The sequence below is a fragment of the Benincasa hispida genome, chromosome 12 (assembly GCF_027475165.1).
Source record: "Benincasa hispida cultivar pf3 chromosome 12, pf3_genome.v1.1, whole genome shotgun sequence".
NCBI classification, from domain to species: domain Eukaryota; kingdom Viridiplantae; phylum Streptophyta; class Magnoliopsida; order Cucurbitales; family Cucurbitaceae; genus Benincasa; species Benincasa hispida.
The window spans coordinates 54,230,634-54,249,895 of record NC_143489.1 but is presented as its reverse complement, the minus strand read 5'-3'; the positions used below and the strand labels follow the sequence as shown (position 1 = coordinate 54,249,895).

At 35.3% G+C, this 19,262-nt stretch overlaps 1 long non-coding RNA gene across 1 annotated transcript; it reads left to right on the top strand.

The window, feature by feature from the left end:
- Nucleotides 1-292: 292 nt before the first annotated feature.
- LOC120067851 (uncharacterized) lies at nt 293-2,534 on the top strand. The gene is made up of 4 exons (XR_005479032.2): nt 293-836; nt 934-1,058; nt 1,668-2,157; nt 2,260-2,534. It is a non-coding gene; the product is annotated as an uncharacterized LOC120067851 (long non-coding RNA).
- The last annotated feature ends 16,728 nt before the right edge of the window (nt 2,535-19,262 follow it).

The window sequence follows — 19,262 nt, the reverse complement described above, 5'->3', positions numbered from 1 at the left end:
CCCTCAATTTGGTAAATCTGTTCGATGACCTCCTTGTAGGATTGTATCAGCAACAGCGGAAGCACAAAGATCATCTAATCACTCAAATTCACTAGTTTTGGCAAAACATAAAGCATGCTCTTGCAGAAAACAAGTGAGTTTCAAGACATCTACCTCTTGTAGAATTTCTTCAAAACTCCTTCTGTAACATCCCGTATATTTTTTTTAGTAATAATGTAATTTCAGTAAATCTTTACTAATTGAGAACATTTTTGGAATTTTTGGACATTTAAGTGCAATTGTTGGAATTTAAATCATTTAAGTGAAAATTAATATTAGAAATTAATTCCAAAGTTTAGTGTTGGAAATCAAGGACAAGAATTGTTGTTTTAAAAATGGAAAAGAAGAGAATGAAAAAAAAATATATAATAATAACAATAAAGGGGAATAGGAAGGAAACAAAATTAAATATATTTTATTTCTTTCCTTTTCTTTTTTTCTTTTTTTCTTTCCCCCTCCCTCTTCTTCCTCACGCAACCTAGCAGCCGCTCTCTCTCGCCGCCGACCTCGACCAGAGGTCCGATCTTCTCGCCCTGATCGTTCGCGCCGCCTAAATCTGATTCCAGCCGTCGTCGCGAGCCACCCGATCACTGAAGTCAATCGCACCTGGATCGAACACTGAGAGCCTCCGTCCAGCCAAGCGCTCATCCAGACGGTCGCCGCCTGAGCCCAAACCGGTCTCCACTGCCGCTCGCCGTGGAAGCTTCTGTCTAGCTGACTCCTTCGCCGCACGTCCGCGCGCTCTGCCGCCCTCTATCGAGGGCTGCTGCTGTGGTTTCACCGAATCTTGAAAATAGGTGAGGTTTTGGGTAGATCTTGGAGCTACCGTTGAACTTTCTTGAAAGAGCTTTTAATGCCCATGGAGTTTTGATTTTGTTTTTTTGGTTTACTCAGATTAATTGGGCTTTGGATTTAAGTTTTGGAGAAGTTTTGAATTTAGAAGCGAACAACTTGAGTTTGATTGTAACGAGAATTTTGGTGTTAGTGCTTTGCGGTGATCTTGGCCAAACCACTATTGGGTAAGTTGTGCTGGTAATCTTGGAATGATTTAGTGTTTAAAAAAAAAAAATTGGGCTTAAAGGTTAAGATCGATTTTTATCCATGTTCTATGATCTTATTCAAAAGTTGTGAAAAACTAGAAAGGAGTTTGTTCGCTTGAATTAATTTTTGGACTTTATTGAGGTAAGCAATCTTACCAATGGAACTGCTCACGGGCCAGACATTAGATGAATGACAACATGACAACATTAGACATTAGATGAATGACAACATGACAACATTAGACTGATAGTATAACATGATCAAAGTATGTTCTGGTATGAGATCTGAATTATTTATTTATGCACATAGACACTTGAATGCTAATATGAAATGGTATGTGCTTCCATGATGTTGAGGTATATGTGTATGTTGTAGAGCCATGATATTGAGGTTTATATGTATGTCATAGATTCGTATAGTGATGATTATGATGTTGAGACTGTGCATAGGACTTAATCTCCTTCTTGTTTCATGTGTATGTGTGTCCCATGAGGATTAGAGCAGTTTATATGTTTCACCAGAGGTAAGTATCTGGAGAACATAAATGCCTAAGTGTTTTATACTCATTCTTTCTCATATTGTTTCAGGTAATGGTAGAGATGCACCGGCGATGGACAAGCAAAATTCGTGATCGAGCCACTGAGACTAGTTTTTACATTTCCTCTCATGAGATTTAGAGTTCTTTTCATGTTTCTCTTAACTTTTAGTTTTGACGTTTAAAACTTACTTTTAAGAATCATTTTCAGACTTAATTATTATCTTTTATGATTTATGGGTACCCTACTATTGTTTTAATATTTGAATTTAATGAAAGTCTTTAAAACTTACCTTATTTAATTAGCATTTATTTCGCCATAACCGAGTGTCGATTTGAGTTCCATGCATGCATGTATTTAGTAACGGTTTAACTTAAGTCCTAGGGGGTCAGGTCGTTACACCTTCTCCAGCTGTTATCTTCTCTAAATCTTGTTGCAGACCACCTCAAGATCTTCTCCACTATTCTCTTGGTGCTCTAAATTGAGTTGTGGGACTCAAAACAAGCTTGAATCAAGGGATGAAGAAAAAATGCTCACTGCAGTAATCTTTGTTTAAGAACTCTATCTTCAAACTGAATTTTCTCTCAAATTCTCTATAGATTGCATGCCCGATTTTCACTTCAATCTCTTCATTATATTGCAGATCAACATGCAAAGGAGAGAGTTGCATGAGTTGCAAGTCATGTTTGAAGAAGACAAGACAAAGTGAATGCCATTTGAGTGAGCAACTAAAGAGATGGATAATGGAAAATCTTCTTTTTCCATTTTGTGTGATTTGTTTTTTTCTTTTTCAATTTTATCATAAAATTAAAAAATGATTTTATAAAATCTATTTTTATTTTAAATTTGAAAAAATTAATTAATTTCATAAATTAATTATTAAATAAAACTTAATTAAATATTAAATTAATTTCAACACATATCCATCTTTATATATTTAAATCATGTTTAAATATATAATTTCTCCTATTTCATTTAATTCTCAAATTAAACCTATAATTATATCTCATATAATTACTAATTCCCTTAATTTTAATTTGAACGTTTCAAATTAACTTATCACGCTATTCTAGAGTTAGTCTGTTACGAGTTAGTAGGGGGACCTCGCGGACCTACAGATCATGGGTTCCAATGATCCGAGATTAATTGGCGAAACTCATTAGACCTGATTAATCCCCATTCATTAACTAATGGGTCACTCTAATAAAGCTCATAGTTGCACTCCCTTCATTGTAGATATATTATGTTCACATGATTTAACCATAATAAGCAAGTAGTAGACCCTTCACAGGTTATTCGTAATAACTGCTGGGTCAAATATCTGTTTTACTCCTGAGATTACGTCTTATTCCTTAAGTTCTTACTGATCCTCTAATGAACAACTGGTGTGTGATTCAATTACTAAACCAAACTCTCCCAGCCTCAATGAGAGGGTGGGGCCCTTTGTTGAAGTCCTAGATTCAGTACTCGAGAGAACAACCTTTCTCTTATCCCTAAATCGGGTAGGCGTGAACTCCGTCTTGCACCCTATGTCTCCAACTATCTATCTGGTCTTACCCCTGAAATGGGAGTCTTATTGAGCCGACGCTGTTGAGTCAACCCTCACCTATGCAAATCTAAGGGCAATTATGAATAAACAGGAGTTCATAGTTAGCTCAAGATTAAGATCGAGTTACCTAAGTTATCTAAGTGAAATAGTTAATCTTATACAGTAAACAACGTTATAAAGTAAAAATGACTTATTTCTTGGTCTTGATCTTATGCAAACTCATTGCATAAGACGCCCCCACTTCTCATGTCATAACATGTATGAATTAGGATCACATCGTATGTAACACTTTACAACTCTTTGTAACAACTACAGAGTAGGCCACATCCAATGTTATTACCATAATAAGGTACCCAATCTTATTCATGTACCATAGATCATTTTGAATATTTACTCGAACCTGATCCACTCTTATGTCTCCATATAAAGTTCAAGTACTCATATAATAGTCATGGGTCTTAGTTTATTGGATTTAGATTTTCATACAATTTATGAAATCAATAATAAGTATATTGATTATAGAAAATGTTTATCATTTTATAAACTGCAAGTTTTTAGGACATAAAACCCGACAATACTCCCACTTGGACTAAAACTCTAGTGGATCAATATATACATATATATACAATGTTGAGTTTACATAGAGAGAATAAAATGTACAATATAATAAATTAGGGCATTACAATACCCATAAATGATCCCACTTGGCCTATTGATACGAAACTCGTAGACCTAGTCCTATTAGGTGACCCTCGAACACTTTAGTCGAGAGGGCATTCATAAATGGATCAACTAAGTTGTCTTGGGAAGCAATCTGAGTGACGATAACACCTCCTCTGTGTACAATCTTCCTGCTAAGGTGATATTTCTATTCGATATGCTTTCCCCTTTTATGGTTTCGTGGTTTCTTTGAATTTGCAACTGCTCCACTGTTGTCACAATAAAGAGTGACAGGCATGTGCATATTAGGAACCACTTCCAGATCTGTCAGGAACTTTATGAGCCATACTGTTTCTTTTGCTACTTCACTTGCAGTTACATACTTAGCTTCTGATGTGGAGTCTGCAATACAACTCTGCTTGATGCTTCTCCACACAATTGCTCCTCCGTTGAGAGTGAATACTGACCCCGAAGTTGATTTCCTTGAATCAATATCGGTCTGAAAGTCAGAATCAGTGTATTCAATAAGGATCAGATCCTTAGGACCATACACGAGCATATAATATCTCGTTCTCCGAAGATACTTGAGAATGTTTTTTAACAGCAATCCAATGATCATGACCAGGATTGGACTAAAATCTGCTGACAATTCCTACGACATAGCATATACTGGGACGAGTACATAGCATTGCATACATCAGACTCCCAACTGTAGATGCATATAGAATTTGATTCATCTTCTCAATCTCTTGAGGTGTCTTAGGACTCTTTCCTTAGACAGGTGAATTCCATGCCTGAAAGGTAAAGATTCTTTCTTGAAATTTTGCATTTTATACCTAGACAACATCTTATCTATATAAGATGCCTAAGATAATGCCAATTTTTTGTTCTTGCAATTCTGAATTATTTGGATTCCAATAACATATTGTGCTTTTCCCAAATCTTTCATTTGGAATTGTGACGGCAGCTAGATATTCTACCTCATTCTCAATTAGTAGAATATCATCAACATACAATATCAGAAAAGCGAAAATTTTGTTGACGATTTTCTTGTATACACAGGGTTCGTCAACATTTTGTTCAAAGCCATAAGATTTGATCGCAGTATCAAATCTCATATTCCAGGATCTAGAAGCTTGCTTTAATCCATAAATGAATCGATTAAGCTTGCAAATCTTTCGCTCTTGACCCTGCTGTATAAACCCTTCTGGTCGAGACATATAAATACTCTTTTTAAGATAGCCATTCAGAGAAGCTGTATTGACATCCATTTGTCGTATTTCATAATCGTAAAATGTGGTTATGGACAAGAGTATTCTAATAGACTTTATCATGGCAATTGGAGAGAAGGTTTCTTTAAAGTTTACCCCCTCTCTTTGGGTAAACCCTTTTGCCACGAGTCTAGCTTTGTAGGTTTGTACCTTACCAGTTTGGTCTCGTTTTCTCTTGTAGATCTATTTGCAACCGATGGGTTTTACCACTTTAGTTGATCTGCAAGATCCTAGATAAAATTGAAATACATAGATTCCATTTCAAGGTCCATGGCTTTAATCCATTGGTCTTTGTCCACATCGTTCATTGCTTGATTAAAAGACAATGGATCCTCTAAACCATCATCTGGTATGATGAGTTGAATTTCAGTTAAATCTATGTACTGGTTAGGCTGTTGCACAACCCTCCCACTACGACGAGGCATTCCCAACTCTTGGGAATGATGTGGAGTATCAGTTTCATTGAAAACTCTTGTTGATGGACCTGCACTATCATACATTTGTGATTTCCCTGGACATTTCTTCGATTACTAGCTTACTGTAAGATTGATGGTTCCTTATATAATCTTCCTCTAGGAAGGTTGCATTCGTTGATACAAATACTTTATCTTCCTGAGGATCATAAAATAGACCACCTCTTGTTTCCTTTGGGTAGCCTACAAATAGGCACACTTTTGAACGGTGTTCCAACTTTTTAGGATTTTGCACTAACACATGTGTTGGAAAACCCCAAATCCTGAAGTAATATAGATTTCCTTTACGTCCTCTCTAGAGCTCGTAAGGTGTTTCAAAAACACTTTTTGAAGGAACCATGTTCAAAATATACACCGCAGTCTCAATTGCGTGTCCCCCAAAAAAAATTGGTAACTGAGTGTAACTCATCATGGAATGAACCATATCCAACAAGGTCCTGTTTCTCCTCTTTGTCACACCGTTCTGCTGAGGTGTGTCAGGGGCTATGAGTTGAGATTTAATTCCATGTTCTATCAAATAGTTCTGGAATTCTATGTCCATATACTCACCACCTCGATCCGATCGAAGCGTTTTAATCTTTTTACCTAATTGGTTTTCAACCTCAGTCTTATACTCTTTGAACTTTTCAAAAGTTTCAGACTTTTGGTGCATTAGGTAAACATGCCCATACCTAGAATAATCATCTACAAAACTGATGAAATATAAATACCCTCCTCTTGCTCTAACATTTAGAGGCCCACAAAGGTCTGAGTGAATCAGCTCTAGGGGTTCTTTGGCTCTAAGACTTTTTCCAGAAAAAGATCTTTTTGTCATTTTACCTTCGAGATAGGACTCACAAGGTGGTAATGAAATGTCTTCCAACTTGTTTAAAGACGGTTCTTAACTAATCTCTCAATCCTGTTGAGATTTATATGACCTAGTCTCAAGTGCCAAAGATAGGCATTTGGAGAAATCTTCCCTTTCTTATAAGTCCCAGCACTTTTAAATATCTCTATGTTCAAAACAGCTTTGACCTCAGTTGGTTTTAACATGTACAAGTTATTTTCTAATTTTGCAGAGCAAATTTGTTTATTTCCCATTTTGATGAACACTTCACTATTTTCGAAATAAACTTTATAATTTTGTTATAGCAAACAAGAGACATAAATAAGATTCCTTTTCATATAAGGAATATAATATACATTTTTCAAATAAATGTACTCATCTCCTATAAATAACTTCATATCTCCCATTGCTTTGACTGAAACAATCTCCCCGGTCTCTACTTTAAAGATTGTTTCACCTTATATCAATTGTTTCTAGGAACTTGTTTCCTGTAAGATAGTACATACATAATTAGCAGCACCTGAATCAATTATCTAGATTTTATCGTTTTCCACTTAACATGTTTCGATAACAAGTAAATCATATTTATCTTGTTGTTCGAATTCAGCATTCTCATCTACATAATTCATAATTTCAGATGAGTTGGGAGATAGAGGACAATCCTCTGTTAAAACTCTTTTGGCGTAATCAACCGCTAGTAATTTGTTTTTCGATCTGATTTTACTGTTATGTACATCGAAAGCGAGTATTCTAGAGGAATTCGACATGCTCCTAAAATTCAAACAAATTTTAATTAGCAAATTGTAACTAAATTCAAAATCAAGTTTTAGCAAAAAGTAATAATGTACCTATAAACATTATTTATTTGCACCGATACTTTAGTGAGTCAGAATATGTGCTATCGAGGGGCAGTCAGATACTCTTTCACTAAAAAAAATAAAAAATTGACCAAACACTATCTCTGTAATAACTATTATTCCTAATGTCTCTGGAGTAACTCTTATTCCTATAGTCGTTTAGTTATCATTTTCTGTTAAGATCTTTACTAACAACTTAGTAATTCTTGTAAGTGTGACCTATCATTTTCAGATCTTATAGGACGGTATGAATTTGCCTCCGAAATAGAAGACAACATCCAAGATGGAACTATAAGACCCTATTCATTTTATTAAAGGCTGTGTTGTTTCGAATCCTATGTTACAACCCTCCGAGGGGATAGCCATCGCTCAACGACTAGCAAATGGCCACCTAAAGCAAACCAACAGGCGTAACATAGGAATCTCACGGTTTAGACTAATGGAGAGGACCGTAGGATATATTGACACATATCCTTCACCCGCTTACTATGAACTACTTCCTCCGTTTACCTTGATATTGACTCATACAAAACACTTTCCGAATAGAGGCCACTTCCAGGGTGACACAAAACGTCATATGAATCTCACGGTGTAAACTATATGGAGACATGCAGTTGAAATCTATATATCATATAATAGACTTATGTTTGAACAACTTCCTCTTATTCACCAAAATCTAGATTTAAGCTAAAAAAATACTTTCCAAATGGAGGTCACTCCCAGGGTGACACGAAGTACTGCTTTAAATCTAGATTGTGAACTCTTAGAGACGTGAGAGCTAAAAATAACGTATCGCATATGTTATTAATCTTCCATAGAAGTTTTCTAATAACTTTATCGTATAGAAGTTATTAAACTGCCACTAAAGTATTTTATTTAGTAGGTTCTTTTCGGCTAATAAAACAACTTTAAGTGTATGTGGTTTATCCAAGTATAACTCTTATAATTGGATTTTAACCTACGATGTCTAGGTGATAACATTTTATTACCTCACATCACTCATGTATGCTTATAAACCTAGTTTTCAACGCTCAATAATTCGGCCATAACCCCCAGGTTGAAGGTGTTCCGTAAACCGTCAACTTAAGTACCCCCAGCCTTAAACAGAATTATATACTGGTTGAGTTCGTAACCTAGGTTTTATAAGTTTTAACAATTAAAACATATGGTCAACCTACGTGAGCATGCAGCCGTTGTTTATGGATTTTAAATGTCTAACCCAAATTTATAACAACTTATAAGACTTTACATATGCTAAACATCCACAACATATATAAGGCATTCAATATTTAATATAACACTTATATTAAATACAAGAAACCCTAACATGCATACTATATATTATAACAATTATAACATATTTTCAATGCATGTAACATGCTTCATATGGTGAGGTTTTAAATGTAAATGACATACTATATGCACATACAAGATTTATTTAATTATAACACACATAAAATGCATAAATAATTAAATACAAATTGATATGGTTTTAGTTTTGACAACAACGAGCAAACGAAAGCCTAACTGTTACAATCAGCTTCAAAACCGTCTTTGAACCGCTCCAAACCAAACCCAAGCACATTGAACCGGACTGGATGAGTCTGAACCGGAACATCGAAGTCTGAATCGGATCAGCCAAAATACTTTGAGGCTGAACCGGATTGGACCTTGAGAAAATCGGTCGAACTGGCTGCTCTCGGTCCAACCTCAAAGTCTTGCAAAAGCCGACCGTGTAGCGCTGAAGACAATCGTCTAGCTCTATCGCATTGTGTTGTGAAGGACTACACGATCGCTTAGTGTTTGCCTCAACTAAACAATCATTTAACTTTATCGCATAAAACTAAATGATCGCTTAGCTCCATCGTACAGAACATCATCGCGTCGCTTAGCATTTATTCTACACGATCGCTTAGCTCCACATCTAAACGATCGCTTAGCGGTATCACGGAGCACTTCATCGCATAGCTTAGCGCGCATCATAGCTAAACGATTGTGTAGTACCATCATATAGTAAATTCAACGTATCATTTAGTTCCCACGTCAAAGCTAAACGATCGCTTAGTGCTATCATATAGCAAATTGAATCCATCGTTTAGCTCCCGCAGGTACACAATCGTTTAGCATTCAACATCCCAACGACCAACGCCCATTGCTATATGGTCATCTAGATTTTCTTCACATTGTGTAGCATCTGGTGCTAGATGATCGCTTAGCAACTGAACCTCAACAACGATTTTGAGAAGAAGCTGAAAAACTGGAACAATAATTCGGCCTCCTTCACTTGTTTCTTCAATTACATCTTAATTTCAACTCTAATGACTCCAAATAAATTCCAGACTCTTGCTAACATATAAAATCTCATCAAATAAGAGCTAATTACAAATTTAAATGAGAAATTAAAGAGAATTAAAATGCCAAAACTTATAAAACTATATTAGTGCATCAGTTTCATATTTCTCATATAAAACACCCACCAAACCAAAATTAAATCGAATTGAATACTTATATGATGCTCTGATACCAATTGTAGAATTGTATCAGGAACAACAGAAGCACAAGTCATCTAAGCACTTAAATTCACTAATCTTGACAAAATATAAAGCATGTTCTTGCAGAAAATAAGTGAGTTTCAAGACATACCTCTTGTAGAACTTCTTCAAAGCTCCTTCTCCAGCTGCTATCTTCTCTAAATCTTGTTGCAGACCACCTCAAGATCTTCCCCATTGTCTTGGTGCTCTAGATTGAGTTGTATGACTCAAAACAAGCTTGAATCAATGGATGAAGAAAAAATGTTCACTGCAGTAATCTTTGTTGAAGAACTATGTCTTCAAACCAAATTTTCTCCCAAATTCTCTATAGATTGCATGCTGATTTTCACTTCAATCTCTTCATTATATTGCATATCAACATGCAAAGGAGAGAGTTGCATGAGTTGCAGCTCATGCTTGGAGAAGACAAGGCAAAGTGAATGCCATTTGAGTGAGCAACTAAAAAGATGGATAATGGAAAATCTTCTTTTTCCATTTTGTGTGATTTGCTTTTTTCTTTTTCAATTTATCATAAAATTAAAAATGATTTTATAAAATCTATTTTGATTTTAAAACTGAAAAAATTAATTAATTTCATAAATTAATTATTAAACAAAAGTTAATTAATTTAATATTAAATATTAAATTAATTTTAACACATATCCATCTTTATATATTTAAATCATATTTAAATATATAATTTCTCCTATTTCGTTTAATTCTCAAACTAAACATGTAATTATATCTCATATAATTACTAATTTCCTTAATTTTAATTTGAACGTTTCAAATTAACTTATCACGCTATTATAAAGCTAATCCGTTATGAGCTAGTAGGGGGTCCTTGTGGACCTACAGATCATGGGCTCTAATGATCCGAGATTAATTGGCTAAACTCATTAGACCTAATTAATCCCCATTCGTTAACTAATGGGTCACTCCACTAAAGGTCATAGTTGAACTCCCCTCACTGTAGATATATTATGTTCACATGATTTAACCATAATAAGCAAGTCGACCCTTCACAAGTTGTTCGTAATAACGGCTGTAAATATCTGTTTTACCCTTGAGATTACGTCTTATTCCTCAAGTCCTTACTGATCCTCTAATGAACAACTGATTTGTGATCCAACCAAACTCTCTCAGCCTCAGTGAGAGGGTGGAACCCCTTGTTCAAGACTTGGATTCAGTACTTGAGAGAACAACCTTTCTCCTATCCCTAAATCGGGTAGACGTGAACTCCGTCTTGCACCCTATGTCCCTAGCTCCAACCAACGTGTACAAAGCACCTCGCGATCATCTACAAGATAAAACAAACGCTTTGCTCTACCAGCGCTACCAAAGCTAAACGATCGTTTAACATTTACTACACGATCATCTAGAAAAATCTAAACGATCGTTTAGCTATTACTACACGATCGTGTATCTTTACTAAACGATGAAATCTGAAGTACACAATCGCTTAGCGCACTCCGCACAATGCTTGCCTTCCACGATCGTTTAAACGACTACGATGTCGTGAAGCATAATCGCCTAAACGATCGCTTAGCTAGCGCTATCGTATCGCATACGTGCAATCGTATAGGTAGTAACTAAGCAATGAAGTTTGCTAACTACACGATCGTCTACCGCGCGCCTTTTACTAAACGACGAGCATCACATGCTCCCACTACGATCGTCTACCTCCAGCGCCTATGCGATCGCGTAATCGACGCTACATGATAGAGTAAATGATTTACCCCATCGCTTAGCATTAGTTAAACGATCGTTTAGAAAATACTATACGATTGTCTACAAAAATCTAAACGATCGCTTAGTTAAATCCCAATGATCTTTACCTGAGGCTACACGATATGACCAATGCTTGGTCTTCTTTTTCGTTGAGAACCGCATCTCCATGCTTTGAAGCTGCATCAGAACGACTCGACTAACCCAAACTCTTTGAATTACAGACTCGATTGCAAATGTAATTATGCCCAAAAAACACTGGGCCCTTACAATTAACATTTTGTAATACCAGAAAGCTTAATAAAAGGCAATTAAAACTGAAACATTCATCAACGCAGCCATAGATGCAGAAAACGATTAACCATAAATGCAAAAACCAACCGTGACTCTAAAATGAGTTAAATACAAAGTTGTAATTTGAAATATCAAATAATCTGACTCTGATACCAATTGAAGGAAATCGAACTCAAGATTTCCATGAGCAACAAAAATAAGATCATTCCAAATTACAATCATGAATGAACATTACAAATTACAGTCGTATACAAACATACAGTTATGCAATTAATACAGAAATTATAGCATGAATAACTACAAATGAACAAGGAGAAAACTCTATGAACATTTGTAGACTCGTCTCCACGCTCCTTGCTCACTAACGCTTGAATAACAGCAACCTCGAATGCTCGAACAACACGACCGCAACACTGCACAAACACTTCGTGCTCGTCCTCAGCGATCACCTCGGCCACAAACTCCTCAGCAACACGAACGATCTCTAAGAACCTCGACGGTGTCAAGTTGAGTATGACTCTACCAAGAAGGCTACCTTGGTATTCTCGGTGTGAGAATCCAAAGGGTGGGCTCTGTTTGGACTTGGTTTGAGGCAGACGAAGAAGGAAACGCCGATCGTGTACACGATTGGGCAAGTGGGAGATGGCGGAGACCTATCGTATAGGTTGATGCTCAGTTGTTTAGCTAAAGCTATGTGATCATTTAGCTCATCGTTTAGCTCGGTGTCTGTCACTTATAGATACTGCACGATCTTTTACTAAAACACGCTGTCGCTTAGTAAGTCCATATTTACTTGACAAGCGCCGTGAGTTTCTTTTTGCCAAGAGAAAAACTCAAAACCAATTTTTAGCTTTTGTAAAACCTTACTAAAATTATGAAAACAATTTTCTTTTAACTCACGGTTACCATGAAAATCCAATAACCACCCACTCAATTGGTTATTAAAGAAAAATAATTAATTATCCAATAATTAATATTATATAAATATAAGTGATAACCAACTTATCATACTATATTTATAACATATAGTTTTAATATTTCATCTCATGAAACATATAAACCATAGTTCTTTTTCTATTCCATGGTATTTAATGTAAATCTCATTTACATCAATCCTCTACTAGATGTATATCATACATCATACCGATTATATCATATATAATTAAAATACCTCTTGTCAATTTGAACATTTCACATCAACACCAAGAATTGATCCTCAACTGTATCCATTGAGCTACCAAGGGGATCTCATGGGCCTATAGCTCGAAGCTCCAACAGTATGTGAATGACTGACTAAACTCTTTAGTCACGGGATCCACCATCCGTTAGCTGTCAGACACTCCACTAAAGACCGACAACTGAACTCGCCTTACCACAGATATATATGTGTCCATCTTAACTAATCAGAAGTGCGACAACCCTTCACAGATCGCTTGTAAGTACAGCTGGGCCAATAACTATTATGCCCCTGTAGTTACATCTAACTCCTTAAGTACCACTGATCCCTCTAATGAACATAAGTCATAATTTTACTATGATGTCTTCTATTCCAAAGAGAAGCTGTGACCACTATGTTTAAGCCCTAGAATCAACCCTTAAGGGAGCAATCTCTCTACTTGTCCTTGCTTCTGGAAAGGAGTGAATTCCATCTTGTGGATTGAGTTCCTAGCTTATAGATCAGATAAGTCTCCAAAAAGGTAGTTATGTTGAGTTGGCAATCTGACCACTCTCACCCATACTAATCAAAGGACCGGCCTCAAAGGCAGAAGTTTTCAAAACACTCAGGATTGAAGTCGTGTCACCTATGGTCGTTTAGGTGAGATGCAAGTCGCTGGTATCAACGACATTATATACAGAGTCTAGTCATCTCGTGGTCAGGTCTTATACAAACTCTTTGTATAGGACACCCCCACTCGTACATCTCCACATGAATGGTCAGGATCTACTATCTGTAGTAGTTTACAATACTTGCAAACCTCTACAAAGCTGGCCGTATCCGTAGTGTCACCAGGATCAGGTATCCCACCTTAATCCTTATACTACATACCTATTTAGGTTATCACTTAAGGCATGACCCACTTGTATATCACATATACATGCTTAAGTTCACATAAGATAACCAAGGAGCTTTATTTATTGAATACGAGTAAATGCCAGAATTAAATAACACTTATTTTATCCATTAAACAATGTATATCTTTACAAAACAACGAGACTCCGGGAGAATTAAGACGCCAATCCCATCAGAGCCATCCCTCACCTATGCAAATCTAAGGGCAAACCCGAATAAATAGGAGTTCATAGTTAGCTTAGGATTAAGATTGAGTTACCTAGATCATCTAGGTGAAATAATCAGTCTTATACAGTAAACAACGTTATAAAAAAAAAGTAACTTATTTCTTGGTTTTGATCTTTTGCAAACTCATTGTATATGATGCCCCCACTCCTCATGGCATAACATGTACGAATTAGGATCACATCGTATGTAGCCCTTTACAACTCTTTATAACAACTACAAAGTAGGCCGCATCCAATGGTGTTTCCAGAATAAGGTACTCAACCTTATTCATGTACCATAGATCATTTTGACTATTTACTCGAACCTAATCCACTCTTATGTCTCCACATAAAGTTCAAATACACAAATAGTCATGGGTCTTAGTTTATTGGATTTAGATTTCCATACAATTTGTGAAATCAATGATAAGTATATTGATTATAGAAAATGTTTATCATTTTACAAACTGCGAGTTTTTAGGACATAAAACCCAACACTTCTGACGCCTCTTAAGCTCAAATTTATTTCTCTTTATGCCATTGGACAAGTTTCTCCATTTTAACTTTCTGCACGTCCATTGTTGTGTGTACAATGTCGAGCATTTCAGATTGGAAGGGAGTCCTCTTGCGTTTCGTTCCTCTCGTATCGTTACTTGATCCAGTACGCCTACTGATGGGTTTATCTGAGAAAACCTCATCCATGTCATCAACTATCGGAATGTTCATGTCAGGTATACTTCCTTGTTGCTCATTAACCTATGATCCTAACTGAATTTCCTCCAAATGATCATCTGTTGCAGATGCTTGATCGTACGGGGTTTCACTACCTTCACTAGTGGCCATATCTTTCCCAAAGACGATTGAAAGCTTATCATATTGGGTGAATGGTTTGTATCTCAACCTCTTCGCATTGGGATGGGACTACAAAAACATATATTATGTTAGAACATAATATTATATTCGAAATAGTTTACCATTGTAAGATAATAATACTTTATTGGATTTTCTTACCCGAACCCATACACTGAAGACCTTTTTCTCTGCTTCCACACATTTGAACTCGTCATTCCAACCAAATCCACCACATGCATTACTTAGCATCTCGGTGATTGCACAATATTGTCGCTTTAAAAATCTAACCTTGCACTCTATTGTTAGCCAGGCTTGAAGGTTCCATTATCAGCTTGCCAACCTGTTTCCACCAAGTGCAATAGTGACTCCATTAATCGTGCATCTTCAACCTTCGTCCAAATGTGTTTTGTCATTTTCTCACATCATGCCATTTAGCTACATACATACATACGTATAACTTAATAAAATAAATTGGGCACAGTTAGATAAACAAACTTTTGAGTACGAATAACGTAGAACATGTTCCATCATTCACACGAACCAATTAACACAACATAAATTAAGATAATTTGATATAATAGATTGTTTGAATTGAAAACTAACATAATCTAAAAGCATAAGGAAGTTATTCATAGTACAACAAATTGAACAATAAACTTTGTGCTTATGATGCTTGTTCCCGTTCATCGAACATTCGCGTTGCCAACTCCTCCCTGAAATTGGTCCAGTCGTCGGACGTTTCAATAAATTGTATATTTTCATGGTTGAGCTCGTTAGATGCAGAATCTTCATCATCTGTTGTTCTGGACATTGTAGTTTGGCCCATCTCCCTTGTTATCAGGTGGTGCAACAGGCAACATGTTATTGTTATACATTGGATCTTAACTGGGTAGTAGGATTTCCCACGTAGTATCGCCCAATGACCTTTGAGTTTGCCAAATGCTCTTTCTATGCAATTTCTAGCAGATGAATGTTTCGTGTTGAAAAATTATCGTGGATTAGTTGGCACATTTCCAGCACCACGCAATTCAAAAAGATGGTACCGCTCTCCCCTATATGGTGCCAAGAATCCCTTGGCATTGGGATATCCAGCATCACATAGGTAATAATTACCTAGGCATGGTATATAGAAAATCAGTTGACAAACTATTTGCTCTTGAATCTAGACAGTGCAATCACAAAAGTCTATACCCTTGGGAACCTTCAACTCGTGTGGTCGAGAAATTGCATCCCTAAGCACTCTAGAATCGGCTACAAACCCTTCTCACCCTGACAACACAAATATGAACTCACCAATTGGAGAATAGATGACGAGCACATTCGTGGCTATCTCACCTTTCTGGGTACGATATCGGGGACAATCCGTTGCACTTACATTGATCTTGATATATGTGCCATCCAATGCACCCAGACAGTTTTGTATGGGATCATACATCGACAAAGGGATAAACATTTCATAGTTTCCTAAAAATCTAGAATCTAATATTTAACTAGGAGTGTAATTAAAATTGTTGTAATACCTCAAACTAAATTGAAGATTTTTTTAATGTCAATTATGCACTTGGAAGTGGCTAGTGAATAAAAACATCATAACTTCTTAAAAAAAAAAAATTCCTTTTACTTGTTATTATGAAAATGTTTTGTAATTTGAAGTAGTCAATTCCACACATATTATTATGAAAATTACCAAACTTGTTATGATTTAATTTTATTTGTAAAAACATAAATAATTATTTATCAATAAAAATAAAAACTTGTTATGGTTCTATTTTAATGGAAAAAAACAAAAATAACTATTTATCAATAAAAATAAAAACCTGTTATGATTCAATTTTAATGATAAAAACATAAATAACTATTTATCAATAAAGACAAAAACATGTTATGATTCAATTTTTTTTGTAAAAATATAAATATAATTTATCAATAAAAACAAAAACATGTTATGATTCAATTTTATTTGTAAAAAATATAAATAATTATTTATCAATAAAAATAAAAACCTATAATTAACTATTGCCCAAATCTACAATTATCTACAATTAGCTATTGCCCAAATTGCTAAATGCACAAAGACAAAAAAGTTTATGCTGGTCATTGTATAACATAAATAAAACTACTGAGATATATAAACATACAAAATTAAAATAATATGCATACAAAATACATACAAAATGCCAACAAATTATCAAATTACAAACAACAACATATATGGTACTTATCAACGGATAAATAAATGTACGAAATAAACATCAACAATTTCTTACTGTAAATAAACAACAACAATTTATTACAGTAAATAAACAACGACAATTTGTTACAGTAAAAATTGGTATATAATGTAACACATACCTCAAACTAATAGAATGTTGGATTAGTTTGGGTTGCACAATAAGAACAACGAAACAAGTCAGTAATAAAAAAGAGATGAATTACTTATTAAAGGAACTTGTTTAAGAAAGAAAGTTCATACCTTTGTTACTCGTATGTTATCTATGAGTGGAGAGTCCAGGGGCTGCAAGATCAAATTTGAAATTATAGCTAAAACAAAAGATGGACACATTAGTATAACAAACCATATAATAATTAAAAGGATAAAATTTTCCATATCTTAACACCTTCAACAGGTGAAAGAACACAACGACACCCTACCACTCATGAAACAAACAAATGTTAGAAAATGAAAAGGAAAAAAATAAAAAGAAAAGTATGGTTGATGGAAACAACTTACCAAATTGAAAAAAAAAAATCTTTGACGTGGAGGACTCTCGAATTATTGAAAGTGGATGAGGAAGAGGTTATATAGACGGGAAAAGAGGAGGTGGGTGTTTCAACATTAATTGAAGCCTTAAAAAAACATAATAAATTAAATATAGATTTGATAAGCCTTAGGTTTTATTTTACAAATCATAAATAAATGAATTCAGTCAATTTTATGAAGTGGTTGAGTCATTAATGTATATGCAAAAAAATGAATGAAGTGAAGTTTAACATAACTAAAATCATGGTGTAGTTCAACAACCATTAAACAAGTAAAATAAAATCATGGGGAGTTAAACACAACAAATAGAAGTTAAACATTACATTGGAATTGGAAGAAGACATAACTAAAATCATGGTGTAGTTAAACAACCATTCAATAGGCAAAATAAAATCATGAGGAGTTAAATAAGTTAAACATTACATTGGATGAATGAAGCACCTTAATTAAACATGATGAGTTGGAACATAACTAAAACAAGATGAATGAAAACAAAACTAACACATAATGAGATTTTATAAAGAAACACAACAAGATAAATATATCATAGAATAACAACATGAAATGGAACACATAATTAAACAAAACAAATGAAAGAAATTGAAAACATAAAAAAAAAAAAACCCTGCAAGTTTAGAACATAAAAGATGAAATATATTAGAGAATAACAACATGAAATTGAGATTTTATAAAGAAATAATCATATTTAATAAACTCATCATTAGCCTCTTAGGATGGTATTCTCTCCACCGAGCTTCACTGTCAACAACCCCTTACCATGCATTCAACGATCAACAACCCAAAACAGTCTTATCAACGATCGAAATCTAAATGTATAATAGGTTAAAGGTGAAAGGAGGACCATCGAAGCGGTAAGGGACTAGTTGAGTTTTTCAATGAAGTAGCGAGAAGAAAGAAGACCGATCCAAAAATCAACAGATCAGTTGAGAAACTATGAAAAAAATCGAGAGTTAGGGTTAGACGATAGGGTTTGAGATGAGAGATCTGAAGAGTTTTAGATTTTAGGGTTTGAGATGAGAGATATGAGGGATGAGAAACGTGTGAGGAAGGGGAGAGAAGAGATCTGAGGGATGAGATCTAAGAAATGAGAATTGCACGGGGAAAGGGGAGAGCGGAGATTATCCCTAAATGAGAATCGCTGAGGGAAAGGGGAGAAGGAGATCCGAGGGATGAGAAACGAAGGAGGGAAATGAGAGAGAAGAGATTTGAAGAATGAGATTTTGGAATGGGATTTGCATGCGGGAGAGGGGAGAGAAGAGATCTGAAGGATAAAATATGAGAAAGGGGAGAGGGAGAGACGTGTGAGGGAAAGAGGAGAGGTAGAGACGTGTGAGGGAAATAAGAGAAACCCCACTACAAATTGAATTACTGTTTGCAAGCCATTGGGATGGACATTTGAAATGGGTGATAAAAAAAAATGGCCCCCAAACATTGGGATGGTATAAGATCCTCAACTTATATTGGGCTCCCAAACACATCCTTACATTATTTCATCATCTCCAAAAGAATCGAGAAATAAAATAAACCGTTAGAAAACCTACAGTTC